This window comes from Papaver somniferum, chromosome 1, assembly GCF_003573695.1.
Source record: "Papaver somniferum cultivar HN1 chromosome 1, ASM357369v1, whole genome shotgun sequence".
Taxonomy (NCBI): Eukaryota; Viridiplantae; Streptophyta; class Magnoliopsida; order Ranunculales; family Papaveraceae; genus Papaver; species Papaver somniferum.
The window spans coordinates 75,677,050-75,684,753 of NC_039358.1; the positions used below are offsets into that span (position 1 = coordinate 75,677,050).

The window sequence follows — 7,704 nt, forward strand, 5'->3', positions numbered from 1 at the left end:
CAAGAACGTAGCTGTTTATAATAAATCCTTATACCAACCACTAATGTCAACAAACTAAATTATTAGCAATAACACTGGAATTAGAATGAGAGGTGCACATCAACAATTTGCACCTATTTCCCCAGAATAATGTACACCTATATAACTTCAATCAATCTCTTCTACTCCCACTCTCATTAGAGATCTTTATCTCTCTATATAACTTCAGAATCACTGTGCAGTTTTAATTACAAACAAGATGGCTTCTTCTTCTTCTCCTTCAGCAAATATAATCAGCTGTACAATATTTCTTTGTTGTATTCTTGTTCAGGTAGTCCAAATAACTGCCATTAAGTTACCACCTAATGTTAGAGTTCCTGCTGTTCTCGTTTTCGGGGACTCCATTGTTGATCCAGGGATTAACAATCACTTACTTTCATTGGTTAAGGCTAATTTTCCACCTTATGGAAGAGATTTTATGGGAACACCATCCGGAAGGTTTAGCAACGGCTTAATCCCAAGTGACTTGTTAGGTAAACTTCACACAAGATTTCATTCATGCATGACTACCCCAATACCCATTTTTTCACTTTTCCTGGATTCTTTTCTTATTCTTATATATTATTCATATATATACATATATACTCAGCATGCATGTCTTAATGGTATGATTTCTTTCTTACAAAAGTAAGTACTCCATCCCATGTTTATAGTTTCATTTCATATATGTTCTGCACACACCTTGCAGATAATATTTTGTTCATGATGAAAATTGTTTCTAGATTTATCAAGTCATTGAATATTCCATATTGGTAGTTTCTGCATTTGCTCATGTGCTCAGCTCTGTGAAGTTAACCTTTAACTAGCAGCACACGTTAACATGTGCTGTTTTTTTGGCCAAAATATAACTCCTAGCTGGGGGGTTCTCAGTAGCATGAATATATTTGCAACAATTTTGGTAAGAGAAAAGATGACTAGAATTAGGGTTTTCCTTCCAAATAACATTTAAAGAAAAAGAATCACAAGTAGATAGTAGTACTCTAGAATCTGAGATTGTGTATAGGTGCATGGGCCAAACTGCAGCTAAGTAAGTAATGACAAAGATTCAAAACTTGCCCATAGCCTTTTAGGGCGTAGACTTGTAGGGTATGTAACTTGTACAAGTATCTTTAGATTTAATCAGTAAACTGCTGTTCTATTTTCAGTACATTGATTGTATCCAAAACGTGATCTTTTGTTGAGATATAATAGAGTTTATATTATATTGTTACCTTATTTATCTTTAGTAGATTATCTCCCTTTATTTTGGTTGTAAATACAAAAGATATTATTGGAGTTATATATATATGGATCCTGGAGAACATAAATTTCTAAGGGAATTATCATCAAATCCAAGATGGTATCAGCCCCTCCACGATCCTACCTCTTCTAAACCATTAAAATCCATGGCAGGTGAAAAGAAATCCGTTCACCCGGCGTTTGCCATCCTCATGGGTATTTCTCTTCGATCTTCATCTTCAAGCTCACCGATTGCTATTTCTGATTGATGGTTCACCACGACCTACGGATATTGATGCGGACACGGAAAAACAGTTAGATGCTCTTTGTCGTCAATGGATGTTTGCTACCATGACCAAGGATCTCATGCTTACCGTTCTCAAGAAAGGCAAAACTGCAAAGGAGATTTGGGACCATCTCAATACACTTTTTCAAGACAACAAAGGAAGCCGTGCTGCAAATCTTGAAAGTAAGTTTGTAAATCTCAAGTTTTCTATTGTGCTAGTGTTGATGATTATTGTGATAAACTTAAATCACTGTCCGATCGATTGAGTGACCTTGAATTTCCGATGAATGACAAACGACTGGTTATCCAACTGGTTAATGGTCTTCCAGAGGAATACAACACCGTGGCTTCCTTCATCCAACAGTCCATGCCCACGTTCGATGCTGCTCGATCTCAACTTCGAACTGAGGAGATTAGGCGCGCCCATCAATCTCTTGCCGCTGCACCCACTGTACTTGCTGGTGCTGCTTCCCAGGATCGCAATTTCCAACGCTCCTCTCAGCCCAACAATGGCAGACGTAACCCTCGTTCACAGCAGCATGACAACAGGCGTAACCAAGCCCACCAAGGATCTGGCCCAACCAATGGAACCTCCTCAGGCCCACCTTTGACCACGCCCTGTTTTTCCACCAGCAGGCCCACAATACTGGCCACCTTATTGGGCCATTCCTCCATGCCCCTACCCAACTAAACCTTACTGGCAGCCATCTCAACGGCCTCCGACGGTAAATCAGCGACAGGCCAGCTACCGTGGGCGCTCTCCTGGACGTAATCACGACCAAGCCTACATTACTGCATCAACGGAACTTTTACAGCCCACAGACATCTCTGAGGCATATAGCTCTCTGCATTTACAACCACCGGATGATGCTTTTTATATGGACACTGGTGCTACCTCGCACCTCACTGCTGATCCAGGTACTTTACATAAAATTTTCAATTCTAGCAATGTACGGTCTATTTTAGTTGGAAATGGCAATAGTATTCCAGTTACCGCTAGTGGCACTAAGTTCATAACTCTTCCTTCTCGTACTCTTCAACTCAAAAATACCCTTGTTGTTCCTGGCATTATCAAAAACTTGGTTTCCGTTCGTAAATTCACCACTGATAATCATGTGTCTGTTGAGTTTGATCCCTCTGGTTTTTCTGTGAAGGATCTGAGTTCGAGGAAAGTTATCCTTCGATGCAATAGTTTCGGGGAGCTCTACCCTATCACCAACTCTGCCGTACCAACACAAATATCGTCCCAGCCTTCTCCCATTTCTCTTGCTGTTTGCTCGCCAGATATATGGCATAACCGTCTCGGTCACCCCGGCAAGGCTGTTTTAGATGCTCTTCGTACCAATAATTTTATTCATTGTAATAAAAATCAACATTCTAAACTTTGTCATTCATGTCAAGTTAGTAAAAATGTTAGATTACCTTTTTATGAATCCAATTCCCATACTTTTACTCCTTTTGATATCATTCACAGTGATTTATGGACATCTCCATTACATGTTGATACCGGTTTTCGCTATTATCTTATCTTGTTGGATGATTGGGTTTATCCTTTAAAATTCAAATCCCAAGTCTACGACAAATTTTTGGAATTTCGCTCTCTTGTTCAAACCCAATTTGAGCCTCAAATTAAAAGTTTTCAATGCGACATGGGACGTGAATTTGACAACTATTCCTTTCACAACTTTGCTCGTAATAATGGTCTTGTTTTTCGTTTCTCTTGCCCCCACATTTCCTCTCAAAATGGCAAGGCCGAACGCATGATACGCCGTGTCAATGATATCACCCGCACCCTTATGTCCCATGCATCTATTCCACCAAAATTTTGGGCCTATTCACTTCTTATGGCTGTCTATCTTCATAACATTCTACCCACAAAAATCCTACATTTTTCATCTCCCGTATCTATTCTCTATCAACGCCAACCAACTTATGACCATCTCCGTACCTTTGGTTGTCTTTGCTATCCAAATCTCTCCTCCACAACTCCTCACAAACTTGCCCCTCGATCCACTAGATGTGTCTTCCTTGGTTTTCCTCCCAACCAACGTGGATACCGCTTCATTGATCTTACCACAAACAAAATCATCATTTCCCGTCATGTAACTTTTGACGAGAATGTCTTCCCCTTCAGTGATCCTCCACCACTTGTATCCGAAAATGAATCTTCTCATTCTCCCCTTCATTCCCCTCACATTTCCTACAATCATACTGTCAACTCCGTCCCTCCGGCCCAACAGCTCAACAACTCTTCCCCTCCGGCCCAACATCCCTACACACCACCTCACAGACGTCTTAAACTCCTTCCCTCCGGCCCAACAACTCAGCGTTTGTCTTCCGCCCCTTCAAATTCCTCTTTATCTCCTTCGCCCACTGAACACATTACTTCGTCCACTGAACCTCCTGCAACTCTTCCACTTCTGCCAACAACTCCGTCCACTGGTCCCCCTTCACTTCTGCCACCTCTTGCTTCCACTGATCAGCGTCCCACTCCCTCCACTCCAAATTCCTCTTCTACAGCACAGCGTCCTTCGGTCCCTTCTACAGAACAACGTACCACTCTCTCCACTCCAACTACCGATACCAATACAATATCACCATCAGCCACAACTCCTTCGGCCCCTACCATCCCTACAACTCCTTCTCGACCTACCACTTGTGCCTCCCGTGGTATTTTCCGCCCTATAAATCGTCTCAACCTTCATATCCAAACCTCTACCTCTATATCTCCTCTTCCTCGCTCTCACTTGTATGCCCTTAGGGACGTTAACTGGAATCCTGCCATGCATGACGAGTACAATGCTATGTTGAAAAGTAACACCTGGGAACTTGTACCACGACCACGTGATGCTCATGTTATTCGTTCCATGTGGTTGTTTCGTCATAAATATAATGCTGATGGATCATTACAGCGACACAAGGCTCGTCTTGTTGCCAATGGAAAATCTCAACAAGTTGGAGTTGACTGTTTTGAAACGTTTAGCCCGGTTGTCAAACCTGCTACTATTCGTACTGTTCTCACCATTGCTACATCACGGTCTTGGACCATACATCAGCTGGATGTCAAGAATGCTTTTCTTCATGGAGATCTAACCGAGACAGTATATATGCATCAGCCTCCGGGATTTGTTGACCCTGATCACCCGGACTACGTATGTAAATTGCGTAAATAACTTTATGGCCTCAAGCAGGCTCCCCGGGAGTGGTTTCAGAGATTTGCCAAGTTCATCATAAGTTGTGGTTTCCGCGACAGTGTATGTGATCAATCACTTTTTGTTTATCAATCAGGGTCCGAAACATCATGCCTACTTTTATACGTTGATGACATTATTTTGACTGCCTTTACTGATGCTCTCCTATGCCGCTTCATTGATTTGATGAAGAGAGAATTTGCAATGTCTGACCTTGGTCCTCTACATCATTTTTTGGGCATCACTGTTACTCGTTCATCCTATGGATTATTTTTGTCTCAATCTTTATATGCACAGGACATCATTGCGCGTGCCTCTATGACAAAATGTAATCCAGTGACTACTACGGTCGACACAGATTCCAAGCTCAGTGCCACCTCTGGCCCAGCTGTTTCGGATCCCACTTTATACAGAAGCCTAGCAGGTGTTCTGCAGTACCTAACTTTTACTCGGCCAGATATTGCATACGCAGTTCAGCAGGTATGTATATTTATGCATGACCCCCGTGAGCCCCACATGCATGCTCTCAAGCGAATCATTCGCTATCTACAGGGCACCACCCACCACGGACTCTTTCTCTCGGTTTCCACTATTTCTGGCCTAACTGCATACTCTGATGCTGACTGGGCGGGTTGTCCTGGCTCTCGACGATCGATATCTGGTTTTTGTGTCTTTCTTGGTGACAATCTCATCTCCTGGTCCTCCAAGCGACAAGCAACAGTCTCTAGATCCAGTGCTGAAGCTGAATACCGTGGAGTAGCAAACGCGGTTGCTGAGACAACATGGCTTCGCAACCTTCTTCTAGAGCTCCGACTACCTCTACGACGTGCTACCATTGTTTACTGTGACAATGTCAGTGCGATATATATGTCTGGAGATCCTGTTCAACATCGACGCACCAAACATGTGGAAATTGATATACATTTTGTTCGTGAACGAGTTCGTATTGGTGCCATTCAAGTCTTACACGTCCCCTCTGAGAACCAGCATGCTGACATCTTCACCATAGGGCTTCCTCGACAATTATTTGTTCGTTTTCGTTCTAGTCTCAGCGTTTGTTCCTCTCCCGCTCAGACTAAGGGGGTGTAATAGAGTTTATATTATCTTGTTACCTTATTTATCTTTAGGAGATTATCTCCCTTTACTTTGGTTGTAAACACAAAAGATATTATTGGAGTTTTATATATATGGATCCTGGAGAACATAAATCTCCAAGGGAATTATCATCAAATCCAAGAATCTAATTTTGTATTCTTGTTGATCGTATACTTGTATGATTTTTCTTTTGAAAATTGTTTCTGAGTACAAATCTACCAACATTAAGTTGGACAATGACATATCATGCCACATGTGTGGTTTTGAATTCATAAGTGTAATCTAGTAATTACCCAAACAATTTTCAAATTACGGTCAAAGCATTGGGAATTAAGGATCTTTTACCAGCTTATCTCGACCCGTCCTTGGGACCAAATGATCTCCTCACTGGCGTAAGCTTCGCATCCAGTGGTGCAGGATATGATCCACTTACCGCTAAAATAGTGGTACGTAGCTTTCTGTATACAACTGTAATTTTTCATTTGCAATTTGTTATACATGGTGTTTAATCACTTGTTTTCATTTGTTTTATTAGTCGGTTTTGGGGCTGGCGAAACAAATGGAGTTATTCAAAGAATACCTAGCTAGAGTCACAGCCATTGGAGGAGAAGAGAAAACTAAGAGTATCATATCGGAGAGTGTGTACTTAATTGTTGCAGGAAGTGATGACCTTGCTAATACGTATTTTACTTCACAATTAAGATCCAATTATGATGCCCTGCCTATACTGATCTTATGGTTCAAGGAGCCACCAATATACTTCAAGTATTTTGATCATTTTTTCCCACTTCTTTTCATTTAGTTTGATGTAGTTACCCAACCCTTCCTACCCCATACAACAAAGCACGGAAGTTATGCTGGACATGCAGATATGTGTAATGTACGTAGTATTAGTACCCTACCTAAATTGGGTAAGTAAAGGAGGGAAATGATTTTTGTTCAGTAAATGCAACTGAATTTGATCGCCAGAAAAGCGCGTAATATTTTTATGAAATGAAGAAAAGTAATCCAAATTTTACAATTGAAAAAGTTGACAAACAAAAGCAAATCGTATATGCGTTTCGTAGGAACTGTATGATATGGGAGCGAGGAGGTTTGCAGTGTTCAGCGCACCACCAATAGGATGCGTTCCATCACAGAGAACATTAGCTGGAGGGAAAGAGAGAAATTGTGCGGAGATAACCAAGCTGCTCAGATGTTCAACTCAAAGCTGTCTTCATCACTAGACAACCTTAATGCAAATAAATTTGTACACGGTAGGGTTGTCTATGTTGATATCTACAATCCTCTCCAAGATGTTATCAACCGTCCAAGCCATTATGGTACGTACACCCTGTCTTTTATGCTCGCCTTTCCTTGTTGCATTCGTATGTATATACAATGTTTTGATGACTTTCCGAATTGTTAAAATTTAGGTTTCGAGGAGGCGTCAAAAGGATGTTGTGGAACAGGAAAGATAGAAACAGTGGTTCTGTGTAATGACTTAAACCCATTTACTTGTGAAGATCCCTCCAAATATGTATTTTGGGACAGTTACCACCCAACGGAGAGAGCCTACCAATCACTTTTCGGCCCTATCATTAAGAAATACTTCAATGAGTTCTTTTGTGGTAGTGGCACCACATGCTCATAAGCATCCGTAAGCCACCAGCTGATCAATATCAGATGGTCCATACTGCTCATTTTGTAACTCAAAAAATCCAGTTGTTCAGAAAACAAATTCCAGTCTAAAAAATTGGAAGATGCGTTCCCAATTTAATTTATTTCATAAGTTTGTTTGTGTGCTTAATTTTCATTTGCTTAATTGAATATACTACTACAACTATTCGTATTCTTGCGTATCTAAGATAAGGGTCCCATTAACCTGTGCATGGG

General features: G+C 41.1%; 1 pseudogene; it reads left to right on the forward strand.

Moving 5' to 3' along the window:
* Positions 1–238: 238 nt before the first annotated feature.
* LOC113336206 lies at positions 239–7,470 on the forward strand (annotated as a pseudogene).
* Positions 7,471–7,704: the final 234 nt, after the last annotated feature.